Source organism: Scleropages formosus, chromosome 22, assembly GCF_900964775.1.
Source record: "Scleropages formosus chromosome 22, fSclFor1.1, whole genome shotgun sequence".
Taxonomy (NCBI): domain Eukaryota; kingdom Metazoa; phylum Chordata; class Actinopteri; order Osteoglossiformes; family Osteoglossidae; genus Scleropages; species Scleropages formosus.
The window spans coordinates 9,059,194-9,073,856 of record NC_041827.1 but is presented as its reverse complement, the minus strand read 5'-3'; the positions used below and the strand labels follow the sequence as shown (position 1 = coordinate 9,073,856).

The 14,663-nt window shown below is 40.1% G+C and overlaps 1 protein-coding gene, 1 long non-coding RNA gene and 2 other non-coding genes across 4 annotated transcripts in view; all 4 read left to right on the top strand.

Moving 5' to 3' along the window:
• The first annotated feature begins 152 nt into the window (after positions 1–152).
• LOC108918340 (uncharacterized) lies at positions 153–5,549 on the top strand. The gene is made up of 5 exons (XR_001964842.2): positions 153–213; positions 2,257–2,294; positions 3,862–3,934; positions 4,833–4,926; positions 5,155–5,549. It is a non-coding gene; the product is annotated as an uncharacterized LOC108918340 (long non-coding RNA).
• LOC114909377 (small nucleolar RNA SNORA2/SNORA34 family) lies at positions 2,968–3,104 on the top strand. The gene has a single exon (XR_003797262.1). It is a non-coding gene; the product is annotated as a small nucleolar RNA SNORA2/SNORA34 family (small nucleolar RNA).
• On the top strand, positions 4,393–4,527 carry LOC114909378 (small nucleolar RNA SNORA2/SNORA34 family). Its single transcript, XR_003797263.1, has one exon. It is a non-coding gene; the product is annotated as a small nucleolar RNA SNORA2/SNORA34 family (small nucleolar RNA).
• A 1,176-nt stretch (positions 5,550–6,725) lies between the features above and the next one.
• LOC108918414 (nck-associated protein 5-like) overlaps positions 6,726–14,663 on the top strand; it is a 50,078-nt gene continuing 42,140 nt past the window's right edge. Inside the window, exons 1-2 of the mRNA XM_018725597.2 lie at positions 6,726–6,923; positions 7,173–7,430. The gene's annotated coding sequence lies outside the window, so the exon portion shown is untranslated. The remainder of the gene's footprint in view (positions 6,924–7,172; positions 7,431–14,663) is intronic.

Genomic DNA, 14,663 nt, shown 5'->3' with positions numbered 1-14,663 from the left:
AATACAAAAATAAAAAAAAAACACCAACAAACCCGGGACAGAGAGCGCTCTTGTTGGCCCATTCAGGCTCATGCTTTATCGAAACACAGAGAACCGACACGATGCTCATTGGATGGTAGCATTTCTAATAAACCAATCAACGTTCAGTGTCGGGAGGCCATCGTGAGCTCATTGAATGAGACTTCATTTAAAACATGAACGAGCGCAGCGCAGGTAGGGGTTTAAGAATTAGGACCAGAATTGGTATCGATGTATATAGTTGAATATCTCCCCCTTTATTTTTAATAGACTAATCAACAAAGATCAGTGTATAAATGTAATATAGTCTTGAAAATTATAAAATAAATACAGATCATTGTGCGAAAGTTATTCTCAATGTTTTCTACTTGTGAACTAAAATGGCGGACGTGTTTTGAGGGGTTAGTCACTAACTAAGTGTTTCGTGGATTTCCTGAGCCATTCTAGATGAGGATACATGGAAAATATTTATTAAATATATGAAATATTGTTATCCTAGTCCTACTAACTCGAGCGATGGAAAGTAACAAACTAGGTGTGCAGCTATGTGTCTAGTGCACAGATTATTTTCGCTGATGACATCATCATGTGTACGTCGCTTTGGAGAAAAGCGTCTGCTAAATGAAGAAATGTAACTGTAAAACCAAATGCGTACCGTTTGCGTGCAGACTAGTCATAAGCTGCGCTCAATCAATCAAACACGATCAGCGCGGTTTCACTGACTCTCATGTTTCCATTTTTGTAATCGATCAAATCGGTGTAGTGATGCCTGCTGGTCAGGCTAGAAGCGAATGTTTTCTTGTTCTGTTTTAATTTCCCCCTATAACTAAGAGCGGGAAAATGTGAAGCGCGTGGGAAGAGGCGCACGTGCTCGACGCCGGCATTGCAGTCACGTGTGTGAACAAAGTCGCATTGTAGCGAATATTATATAGTTGGTGTTTGTTTTTTTTTTAAACTCGGTATTAAAATGATTGTATTAGTATAATAATATATGTTTGCTGCTGCTAGTGTAAAATACGGAAATACAATACGGAGCGAGCGCATGGGGGTTACGTGAGGATACCTGCTGGTATGGTGGTTAGCGTTGCTGCCTCTAGGCCCAAAGGTCGCAGGTTCGAATCCTACCTCTAGGAGTAGTACCCTTGAGCAACATATTTACCTCCAAGGGCTCCAGTAAAATTATCCTCCTCTATAAAAGGGTACATAAGTGTAGGTATCCTAACATTATTGTAAGTCACATTGGAGAAATGCCACCAGCTAAAGCAATAAATGTTTGCTAATTTTGGATTTATCGCTGCTCTGAGTCACCTGGGATACATTTGATATGTGCTGATTATCCTACTTGTCATGCACCGTGTTCAGAAGCATCCATGCTTGGTAAAAGGATTTATTTATTAAAATTAAATTGGGAGTCACGTACACAACACAATAGGTGCAAATCCACCATGTGTCTGTTAAGGTCAGTGGCGTTGAGTGGGAGGTTGTGGATTGGGCATGTTTTTTATTTTCAGTATTTTAAAACAATTTTTATGTATTTACAGCTAATTTTAAAAAGAAATTAAACAAATGCTGCACTGCAATATGGTGTCATGTCTGTGGTCGACCTGCGTGCTTCCCAGGTTCAGCAGACGAGGAGAGCCAGCGCTGGACGCATGGTTATTTACTAATGGCTGGATTGGAGTGTTACAGAGGATTAATTATAGCTTTGCCTTTGCGTTTTACTTTACATTACTTCATTTCTCCAAAGCAACTACCTTCTGACACTATGTACTATTATCAGCCCATACTTTATTCACCAAGGTGACTTACACTACTATATATGCTACTTACGATGAATTAGCCATATATCAGTGAAACACACACTATGGGTGACTTAGATTCACCAATCTACCTGAAAAGGAAGATGTCAGAGTACCTGGAGGAAACATGCAAACTCCACACAGAGTGAGCAGGGATCAAACCCACAGCTTCTTGCACCACCTGGGCAGTGTGAGATACTAGCACTGCACTCTGTGCTACAGTGTTTTACAGAGTCTGCAGTATTTTGCTAAGTGAAGGGATGTATGTATTCAGCTTTTTATTGCTTACCAACCTATGAGCAGACTTCAGTGCTCACTGTGTTGATTTTAGGACTCAGTGTGTGTGTCGGTCTAAATAACTTGGGTATTATAAATTGTTTGTGTATTTTATGCATGCTACTATTAATTTAGGCCTTATTCTTGGCTGTCCTTGTTCCAGATGAATACATGAAGACCTCCATGGGTCCGTTTGGCTGAGTAAGTGTGAAAGGTGATCCTTACAGTTTTGACAGTATAACATCTTGACATCATGTATTTACTTTTTTGGTGAAGTTTAAGCATGTGCCTGGCTTAATTAGATTCCTTATCTAATTTTCAGACTTCCAGAATGTTATTACTTGATTTTTTTCCACTCTCATTAATTCTGTTCTGAAGTATCCGGTGTTTTTGTTACAGATCATTATGTGAAGATGAATATGAGCTTTCTGGCTTACTCTGAGGCCTGCTATAATCACACAGTAACCATGCAGACATGTTCTAGTGAGAAATCTACATTTTTATTCAGAAGTTTAATTTTTTGGAACACTTTGGCACAGACCTGCGTTATTTTGGTTCCGGTCTTGGGGACTCATGGGGCTACGTGCTTTTGTTGAAGCTTGGCCTTAACTTGTCCAGTTTAGCTTACAAAGGGCATGAAAATGTGTGACAAGCTGACTCTGAAGTGTTAGTGCTGGACTACAGAGATGAACATTCCCTTGGGTCTCCAGGAGTGGAATCCAAGATCACGGGCCAAAATGACCAACCTAGACTTGCAGTTTGTGTTTCTGCAGTAAAACAGAAATTCAGAATTTTGACTGCTCACTTTGTCCTCACATTTTCATCATTACATTCTGTTTTTCCTGCTTATCATGCTTTTTGAAAATACTGGATTGGAGCCCTTAATCAAGGCCTGTAGCTTGTTGTAGCTACTGGTTTCAAACAGAGGCTAAAAGTAAGATCCTTCCAACAGTTTGTTGGTTTTCTCCTGAATTTAAAGGGGGAGGCCCAGGTTGGTTGGAAGAAACAGTTGCTTTTACTTTATTTTACCCTCACTGGTAGCTGGTTTAAATTATGACAGCTGGTGTAGTAAGACGTGTAATGGTTAGGGCTGTTGCCTTGCACTTGAAAGACACAGGTCTGAGTCCCATCTCCTGCTGTAGTACCCTTGAGCAAGGTACTTGCCCTGAATTGCTCCAGTAAAAAATTAACCATCTGTATTGATAAGTAAATCATTATAAGTACTTTAAGATAAGTTGCTGTGGAGAAAACAGTCAGCTAAATAAATCTATGTCTGCTGGGCCTACACCAGCACACAGCTTCTACTTCAAATATAAAAAAGTTTGCAAGCAGAACACATGATGCAGATGTGTTGATACCTGGTCAATGGGGGTTGCAGGATATGCCAGTTCTTTCCATGGTTAACTCAAGTTTTGACTGGGATTGGTATTTCAACTGAATATGTTTCATAGTTCAAAATGTTTAAAACTGAAAGCCTTAGTTGAAAGCTCATTATTTCTGAGTCATACCAATTGATATTAATGGTAGAATAACTATCTTAATGGAGAAAATAATTGTTTACATAATTTAATACATTTTTTTTCTGAACGTAGATTTATTATCATTTAATGAAATATTTACATTATTAAATGCTGTATGTTTTAACACTCTAAAATGTTAAAAATCTAGAACAAAAACAATATGTTGTATGTTTAAAATCTAGAACAAAAACAATATGGTCTACCAAGAATTAAGGTTTATATGCCTGGTGCTGTCTTTTTGGTTTCAGATGATCATGAGAAGAGCTGCATAAGCCACAATGGTCTGTCTCTTTTGCAGGGTAACAGTGTAGACCTGTTCAGGTGAGAAATCTAATAATTATGCTGATACCCTTGCAAAGGGAGCTGTTACTCGCAGTGCCACTACATTTAGCTTTCAAGTCAAGTCAAAAGAGGCTTCATTGTCTTTTCAACCATATACAGCTGGTACAGTACACAGTGAAACGAAACAACGTTCCTCCAGGACCATGGTGTTACATAAAACAACAGTTACCGACATAGACTACACACAGTACATAAAGTGCACATCTGCAAGACTTGTGCAAACAAAGCTAGACACTGTTTTAGGCACAGCTTGAGAGTTCACTCTGAATAGTGTTTTGACTTTGTCATATTTCAGATTTCAGTCTCTGTTACAAATTATATCAAATGATGAAGTGAGGATTTGATAAATTATTTCTGCTCAAGAGGAGAAGCATTTGTAGCTTCACAACTTTACTTCATCTGCGCTTTTCCTTGATGAATTTGTTTTTTGAAGGTACTCGGCCCTTACTGAAGACCTGCAGCTTCTCGTAGCTGCTTGTTTCAAATTGAGGCCAACACTAATTCCTTCCTGTGGTCTGTTGGTTTCCCCATTTTTAAAAGGGGGTCAGTCAACTCAGTTGGAAGGAACAATTGAACATTTTCTTACCTGTTTTTCCTCATGTTTAAGTGTTTTAAATAATTTGTCATCTGTACTGTGCTTAAGGTCTACCCCAAGCATGAGTTTATGTGTACCTGGAATAACTATGACAGAGTGTACGCATATATTGATTTCCTAGTCAGCCGAATTCATTCTTCCATAGAGTAGTTTTAGGGATGTGAGACAGGTCTGCAGGTTGCTTAAGGAGTTTCATTTAACAGTTTACTTTCAGGTGATTACAAATTGTGTTTTGTGCAGAACCCCACTGATTTGGCCTGAATTTTGGATGTGTTTTTGCAGATCCCTAAGGGAAAAGGAGTACTGACTTGCTGGCCTTGATAAATGAGCCTGAAGAGATGCTGAGAGTGAGACTAAACCATGATGTTCCACTTCAGTAAGAATTTTGCTTTCACATAAACTTTTGAAAACTGTTCTGAAATGATGGAAGTGGTGGTGTATATTACAAATGTTGTTACAGAACTAGTGAAGAGAGGCATTCTTATAGCCTTTCTAGTGCCTAAGTCTTTATTAGTTTTAGTTTGTTTACTTTCTCCTTACCTAACATAATCTGTGATGGTTTTTCATAGATGGTTTTATGATTATTTTCCTCTCTTTTCGGCAGATTTGTCTTCGGTTATTTCTCCCACCTGGCTTTATGCAACTCCTTCCTGCACAGGCCCTGGAGCCACAAAGCTCAGAATAAAAATTTTCCTGTTATATGTTCTTTTAAGGACTGCTGAAGCTTGGACTAAGTGATGTGCAAAGAATGAACATTTATAGCTAAGGTGTTCTATAGCTGGTCCTTCAGTTCATTCCTCTTTATACAGTTCTGGTTTCATTTTTCATTTTCTTCATGATTTTGCAGACATTTACATAAATCTAACATTCATAGCCTTTTAACTATTTTTATATTCTGCTACAATAAGCTACAGCTCTGAGATTCACCGAGACCACTTCTATTTTGTAACTATGGTGTATGAAATCCTGCAGAAACTGAAAATAAAAATGTCAGATATATTTACTCTGTGCACTGAGTTTTTTATGCAGTAGGTTATAGTTGTGTGTCAAAACAAACTGTGGTTATGTTTTTGTAATGCAGGCGATTTTATGTTTGTTATGGTTATAATAGTTTTATAGACCTAAGCCTTAGGGTAGTTTTCTATATACATGGTACAATGTGTTTCTTTCCTTATTATAGGTTCTTATAATCTCCCAGGTGGAGGAACACACATCTGAGTGAAGGGACCTTGAGATGTAAGAACCGTCAGCAAACATTCTCCATACCTAGTAGTATGTACATCTTATTGGTGTTTCGCAACCGGTTCAGCTGTACTTCAGGAGCATCCAGAAGCTCTAAAACATAAATGACCTGAACCGTTCAAATTCCTGTCCAGCTATTCAAAGTAAGCAGATTGGATCCAGAGACAATTAGTATCTGAAATGATCCTTCGGAATGTCTCTTAATGGCTCTTACACCACACTGGGTCATGTAACAACCGTGGCTGCGCAACTGCTCAATTAAAAACATCAGCAGTGTTTAGAAATTCCAGTGTAAATACACATGTAGTACAATTTCCTCATTTCCTACGCGCGCATTAAAAGTAAGGGTCGAGGTCGGAGAGCTGGTGAGGGTCAGTGCGCAGGGAAGCGGCTCGGGTGGGTTCGCTTCCTGTTTACGGAAACGTCGCAGCACAAATGCGCTGGACGGAATAATAGGAGCGCGTTCCACACAGCGAAGGTAGTAGCTGCAGCGCAACGGCGCAGCGGCGATTTCCTTTCTGCGGGTCGCCTCGTTTCACAGCGTCCTTGTCCTTTCACGAACGTGGCGCTAGGGGGCGCTGTAAAGCAAGGGCGAATGGCAGTGCGCACAATGTAGGATGCCAGGAAAACGGGGCCCTGCCCTGGCTTGTTTGGGTGAGGATCGTAGATATGGCTGTTTACACATCGTGGTGATATTGAGGATAAAAAGTAAAAGGATAGGAATGAGAATATCCTGTTGTTGTAGGGACTGATGTCATTAGTGGGCAGAACACAATAAAAGCTCTTATCCTGTAATTTCCATCAAGTGCGTTTCCTCCTTTTCAAGTACCAGTTTAGAGTAAAGACAAATGGGTGGAGGAGTGGGCAGTTTAACTATGATTCTGTGTATAAAAGGATCGGAACGGCTTTAACCGAGAGAAACAAGACGTCAAATTTTTAATAGTCAAACATTTTTTATACATTACTAATGCGGTATTAATACTCATTTAGTCTTATTATTGCATTTAAAGTAACAAATTTCACTACTTGTCATAAATGAGTTAGTACAGTCTTTTGCCGTCCATTTAATATCTATGCGGGTATTTCTCTGAACTGGTCCGCTCAGACTGACGAATACGACCTGCTGTTATGGTAAATCTAAGGAAAACAACCTGATACGTATTTGGCACGTGGGTCATCAACAAAAATGTACCTGAAAACTTAATAATAACTGATAATAATAACTGCAAGAGCAGCTGGTTGTTTGCCATACGAAAAAAGAGCATGTTATTGTGTGTGTGTGTGTGTGTGTGTGTGTATATTTTCTATATAGTTATATCAGTTTATGATATATACTGTATATATTATATTCCCTATAAAACTGTTATCCTGTTTCTCGAGCGTTCCTCATTGGAGAAGTACAGTTTTAAAGTGGTCTTCAGAGAGCCGCCTCCACCATGACATCACTTTTCCTGCCGGAAGACTGCGAACGCGGAAAGACCTCCGCGAGGATTCTCCATCCACCGTTCGCGCAAACGGGAAATGCAGCCCATTTGCTGATTTAGCCAGAACACGGCACTGTAACTGTTCTCATTTTCGTGCCCGTGTCGTGCTGCATTTTGTACGCGTTATCTTGCACGGCAGACGCTGACAAATGAGGTGAGTGATAACTGATTTGTCGCTTATTTACCTTTGGTGCGGATTGCGGCGTAGCGCGAGCGATGCAGCAATTTCCCTGCAGGATCGCGGCTCGAGTCGTAGCGCTCGCGCCCGGATGCGACGCCGGCTGCTCTTTTCAAAACGACTTTTGTCACAGCTAGTTTACTGCAGTGATGCCCAGCACGGTGTGCCCCCTTTGTTTGCTTAATCGACAAAAGTGCATGATTGAGAAGCGTAGATTCGGCTAAGGGACGAAATAAGCTCTTCTTCTAACACATCAGGCAGTCTACTACATATACAGCTTTGCCTCAAATTCAATGTGAATGTCATGTAAGAACCAGAACGGCGCTTTCGCCTTTTCTCTCCCGGACTCCGTGACTGTGTAGCCGGGGCCTCTGCTCTGCTGGACACGGCTGCATCAGTTTGGACGCAGAAGCTAAATACTAAGCCTAAGGATATCTGAAATGTTGTCGTCACATATAATTTATTTCCTTTTACACAATGTAGGTGCCGTAAGTAGAATGTACTCCGAGCTGGTAAAGCGTGTTCAATGTGCTTCCCTGTCTATGTTTCTAACTGCATTTATTGACAGTAGTATTTGTGCTCCTCCGTCATCATGGGCCGACACGTAGTTACATACACTGCCCAATGCAGCAATGGCACTGGACTGGTCCCCTCTTGAAATCATCCTCATCATCCAAACCAAAGATTTTCAAAAACGATATCTGATATTGTGTCTCCGACTGCCACAGAGCTGTAATAGGTTTAGAAAATACTACTGTATATATCAGCGATATATATCATATCAGAGAAGCAGTGTATGAGGGAGTAGATGTTGAGCCTAGAGCCTAGTAAGTAGAGGTAATTCGAGCCGCTCCGCTGCACTCTGACACATTCTCACCATGTTTTTTTTTTTTTTACTTGGTTGCGATGAAGTAACAGCAAAGAGTCTGAATGTAAGAGTGAATGAAGACAAAAAGTGGCACACATGAGAACGTGCTGAATGTATAACTATGATTCAGAAGGCAAAGGTGCTTGTTGAATGTTTGAATAACATAAATAATAGCTGCTTAGTACGGGCTAGCTGGTAGTGCAGTGGTTAGTGCTGCTGCCTTTAGGTCCAAATGTCATAGGTTTGATCCCTATTTCTGGTTGTAGTACTTGAGCAAGATACTTATGCGAAATTAGCAGTCTGTATAAAATGGGTACGTAATTAAGCAGGTTAACATTGTAAGTTGCTTTAGAGAAAAGTGTCTGCTAAATGAATAAATGTAGACATTAAGCTACCTACCTCTACCGTTTACTCATTTATCTCAGCTCTCTCTGAGATGTACGATGCTTTGGAGAAAAGCATCTGCTAAGTGGATAAATTTAAACAAATACAGCCAGCTAATTTTACTGGAACGATTTTAAGGTTAGTACCTTGCTTAAGGGTACTACAGTAGTGAGTGAGGTTCAAAGCAGCAACCTTTGGATGTGGAGACACAGTTTGATTGTGTGAAATCGGCTCCTCCACCAGCTGAAATGTTACGTCTGCTGTAATAGTTTTGTGAAGCTCCTCAGAACATGATATTCTGGACAGCTGAGGCCAAGATGCTGGTACTGCTATTCCCAAGCATTGACCAGTAGATGGCCATTTGTGGCTTTCCAGATGCTCACCCCAACCATGACTCATTTCATGAAAATAAAATCAGGGAGCCATTTAACAAAAACTTCTTTCATTTTTTTTTTTTTTTTCCCTTCTGTGTTTCTTAGCTTGGAGCCTGAGCATGCAGAAGGTTTAATTACAGATGCCAGGCTCAGAGCTGTCAGTCCACTGTTGGTTTTGGGGGCTGACTTTGCCAAAAAGAAGACATCACCTCTTTAAATGCAGCTCATTATCACAGCTCTAACATGATTCAGTCAGGAGGAAAGTAACTTGAAAACTTATGTTGCCCCGTTTAATTGAAGAAAAACTTCTAAGTAAACCATTTTACTAGTCATGAGTAAAACACCTATATTATATCCTGCAAAGGGTGTTTGTATATATTACACACTGTAATAATAAAAGGATATTTTGTCATAGTTTTGTTTTCATTAGAGTATTATAATGTAAGAAAAATAGGATTGCCAGTTAAGACAACTTGTGCATTCTTTTATCTGCATGATCGCTGCTTTACACATATGTTGTTATCCACTTTGACTCAGGGATCCTAATTTTTTGTTGCTTAAGCATGGGAAGTTTGCTAAGAGGAGGAGAGACATGAACAGCTAGCCTTGGCCCCAGCAAATATCATTCTGAAGGAGTCATTACTGTGGTCTGTCATTCTTTCACCTTTGCTCCTTTTTTCTAATGTACGATTTCAACTTTGGATCTAGCTTCTTTAACTTATTTCCTTTATGTGCTGTGCTACATTTGGCAGAGGAACACAGTTTTTGTGCATTCCTCCTTGTACCTTTTTTGGTGTGTGTGTCTGTACCCTGCCCTTGCATACTGAAGCCTGCATTTGATGCCATCGCTTTATGTCTTTTTCTTTGTTGGGAGTCACTGGTTGTCTCTGTGAAGAGTTCACTGCAGTCCTCTTACCATCTGCGCTGTGGTCCCACCTTGCTTCTAATTCTGTCTCTTACCTCTTATGCCATTGCCCTGTGCTTCCATCGTGTGCAGATTTCAATTATTGATGCAGCCACAAAGCTCAAAACCATGCTGAAACCATTCTTTCCTGACTCTATTTTTGCTTTAAGCTGATAAGAGCAGTGTCTCTTAACAATAAACATTTTGACAAAAAAGAAAATTATTTCAGAATTTATAAATGTTTTGGTGGTAATTTTTCAATAAATTATTTTGAAAGTGTAAAGGAGGTTTCAAGAGATTTTGGTCCATTTCCAGGACTTTGCTTGTCCATCTTTAGATCATGTACTTAAGGGCTCTTAACAAAAGTTTAATTAAAGCATTGTTGAGAATTTTTTGCTTCTGAAAAGTGTATTTTTACTGATGCAGAATGGTACATTTTTTTTTTATCTTGCTTGCCCTCTTCCCTAGTTGCACTGTGTGGTTTATAATCATGTTGGAATCCACAAATCCTGCTTAAAGGATTTACCTCCAGCTGCAACAGAAGCATCAGTGACCAGAAATGTAGGAGGGAAGAGTGTTCTCACTTATTTTGCATTGTCTTGGAAAGAGTTATTGGCTAAAAAAGTAGTTCACCTACAAACAATGTGCATATGTAATTTTGGACTGGTGCACATTAAGAGCGATAAATATAGCTCTCTCCTACATATGCAGTTCCAGAAAAGAAAATCTTTTTTGTGATTTTTTTTTTTTAAATAATTTTGCCTTGATCTTGTTCTTAGCGCTCAGAGGTTTACAGCAAAAGCATCTTAAACCAGGCCTCTGGGAGCCCAGGCTGCTGGACAGGGGCTGGTGGCCAAGGTGGAAGATGTCTGGGTGGACATGGAGAGCTGGCCAACACGGCCCCCTCAGGCCCTTAGTGCGGGCTCTGGAGGTGGCCTAGGTGCCAGTGTGGGGGTGCTTACACACTCCACTAGGATTAGAAAAGGCTTCTTTCATAAGCCCTTTCATTTTCCCTGTTTAAATGTAGGACGATGTACACTTGAGGGTATGTAGTTCTGGAATCCCGCTGGGATGGCACTGTGGGCATGGAGGGGGGTGGGTCTGGGACGCCAGATCTCGCTGTTGAGCCTTCTGGAGGTGTAGTGGGCTCAATTCAATGAAACATCAATGAAGGAAGGTGCCCACTTGACAACCCCAACGAAGTGCACACGGTGGCTCCCGGCAAGGAGGATGGTGTTTGCCCATGATATTTTTTGTGAAGGGAATTGGTTGGTTTTGGGAGGGATGGTATATTGTGGCATGGTTGGTTTGTCTAGCCCCCTTGGTTTTTGGCACGAGGGGTTGAATATCTTTCCCTGTGTATTATTGTATGGAAGCTGCAATTGCTGCAGTCAGTCGAATGTGTGTGTACTGTATATACATACATATATATGGTAGGTAATCAAGAATGCTCTGTTTGAAGTCTTTGATTCAGTGTTTAGACTGTTAATTAGTAAATTATTTAATATGCTAAATGATGGCATGATTTATGCTGCACAGTGTTTTTGTGTAGAAGCACCACGTGACAAAATGTGATTCACCTCATGTATATTTCAAATTTATGCACTTTTTGTTTGGCCTCAGTCCAATGAAATGTTATATAATGCTGAATGAACAGGAATTATGTGGTTTACCATAAATACCAAACTTCTATAGTATAGATGCTCCTTGACTTACAATGGTTTGACCTAACAATTTTTCGACTTTACAATGGTGAGCTGGTGATAGACATTCAGTAGAAACCGTGCTTCAGATTTTGAATTTTGATTTTTTCCTGGGCATGCTATATGCGGTGCGATAGTCTCTCATGGTGCTGGGCAGTGGCAGCGATCCGCATCACCCAGTCTGTCATGTGGTTGTGTTTTGTGCATCCATAATGCCACAGAAATGCCCATTTGTGTCTCCTGCTACTGGTGGGAAGAAGAAGAGGAGGGCAGTTACTCTTGAGGAAAAACTCAAGATAATTGCCCAGCATGAAGGCGGCAAATCCATAATGGCTATCGCACGTATCCTAGGCTATGATGTTCGGTAGGTTAGGTGTATTAAATGCATTTTTGACTCACAATATTTTCGATTTAGAATTTCGCGGAAACTAACCCCATCGTAAGTCGGGGACCACCTGTACGTATAGCATACAGGACCATAGTTAACCATGAAAAGTTATTGAACAGTTCAGTGGTAAGTCTTCCCAGATGACTGTTAATTGACATAATTTTCTTTTGATCACATTAGATGAAAATATAGAGAAAAATAACAGTTTGAAAAAGGAGTCAACATCTAGCAATGAAAATCATTTTATGAAGGTCACTGTAAATTTCCCTGTGACTTTGATATAAATGGATCTGAGGACAGACAATACATTTATTTTCTGACTTTTATAGCTATGCTTTTCTCTATCTTTACAAAGTGTATGATCCCTAAAAAACTATTTCTCCCATTTTCTTACCAACTGTGTTTGGTCACACACAAAAGTGTGCATTACCTGAATGGGTAAGAGAATACTCTTAGAAAGGTATGTTCTGTATATTATTTCTCTCTTTTTTTACACTTGGTACACACACACACAGGCTGAAGCTGCTTGTCCCAAGTGGGGTTGCAGTAAGCCGGAGCCTAGCAGCACAGGGCATGGGGCTGGAGGGGGAAGAGACACGCAGGACGGGATGCCAGTCTGTCACAAGGCACCCTAAAGGCAGGACTCGAACCCCAGACCTGCCAGGGAGCAGGACCTGGCCAAGCCCGTTGCGCCACCGCATCCCCCTCTTTTTTACACTTGGTAGCTGTGTTAAATTCATACCCACGTTTTTTACTCTGTAAATTGTAAGGAAAAAAAGCCTTTATCCCAAAATTGTGCACCCTGCTGCTGCAGGGCATGGTGCAGAAAATATTACTGTGAAATATATGTGCATACTAAATGATGTTCTTAAAGAGCTAGTGCTTCAACAGTCAAGTCTTTAGGAAAGGAATATTTTGGATGGATGGCCAGTTTTGAGATTGAGCACTTGCCTTTTTTTCGGGGGGGGGGGGTGAGTTTGTGTGTATACAGGCAGGCATTGCAGAGAAATTGCATTAACTGTACTTTGTGTATGGCAAGGTGCCAATTTTAAATATTGATTTGTTTTGTTTTATAAATGCAGAGCCTCTGGTAAATATTGAAAATGGATGTTTTAATTCTTAGTGAGCTGCAAGCTGTCAGTCTAAATTTAGACCTTGTTTGATTTCCATAACCCCTCCTCCTTGGGGTGTTTGACATTTGATATTTGACATTTTCAAGTATTAGAAATCTTATTTGTTTCCTGTCTGAGGACACAGTGACTGGGATGTAGAAATGAACATTTATACATAACACCATGGCTTTGATTCAGTTTAGCTGGCCATCTCTGAGCAAACACATCATCTTCGAGAAGCAAATGGAGAAAATTGGAGCAATTGTCTTTTGGCTTGAAATAAACTGCTACATATTGTTATGTTGGGTAAGCAGTAAATTAAAATATAGTAAGAGGTCAGTGCTGGAGAATATATCATTTTAGAGATGTTTTCTTAATAATTTCTGGGGACTTCAACTAGTGAAGACCAGTGAACTAAGGAATCATTTGAAATGCACCTGATTCATGATCTTGGCTAACAAGAGGCAAAAAGCACACCTAAACAGGGACTAGGAAGGTTTTTTTTATGGCATCCCACTTACTGAAGAATAATCTTGTTGCAAAGAAATGAATTGTGTGTTGGGAGAATACATAGATTAATATTAAGGTAGTACTGTTTCTCAAAGGGGGGTGCGGTGGCATGGTGGGTTGGACCGGGTCCTGCTCTCTAGTGGCTCTGGGGCTCGAGTCCCGCTTGGGGTGCCTTGCAACGGACTGGTGTCCTGTCCTGGGTACGTCCTCTCCCCCTCCAGCCTTACACCCTGTGTTGCCAGGTTAGGCTCCGGTTCCCCGTGACCCCGTATGGGACAAGTGGTTTCAAACTGTGTGTGTGTGTCAAAACATGGATACAGCAGTACCAACAACTGATTGTGCAGGATTTCAGAAATTAATGATTCTTTAATCCTTCTCCTTTTGTCTGTTTAGTTTTGTTCCTTTTTGATGTGTAATTTTAATTTTTAGAAAAATTTGTGCCATCTTTATGACATTTTTGTTTACTAAGGAAAGGCAATATTTCACTATATTTAGTTAATATAGAGTTATTTATGTAATTCTCTTGTGATTATTCAGAGGTAATTGTACAGATTTATCCTATTCTGACTGATGGCAACATGAAGTGCGTAATATACTTAGATTTTAGTGCCACTGATTTCTGTACTACACATTCTTATTGTATTTGTTTCTATTGAGAAAGAAAATGTTTTGAAGATTTCGCAACTTTCTGAGCTATTATTAAATTTGAACTGGCCTGTACAGGTTTTACTCTCATTTCTCCATCTGTTCAGGAGAAACACAAACTTTATTAAGTGTATTCTGACAGGGACTTCTGTGCACATTGTTTACTGTACTTCCCCAACTTCTGTGTATGTTATTTCAGTTCTTCTGAAATGAGGAAGCACCAGTTTTTTTTTTCCCTTCCCTTCTTTACACACACTTTCTACACAGAGCAGTTAGTACATGCAAAATATCTATTAATCCCTGTATAGTGCATGCAGCTCA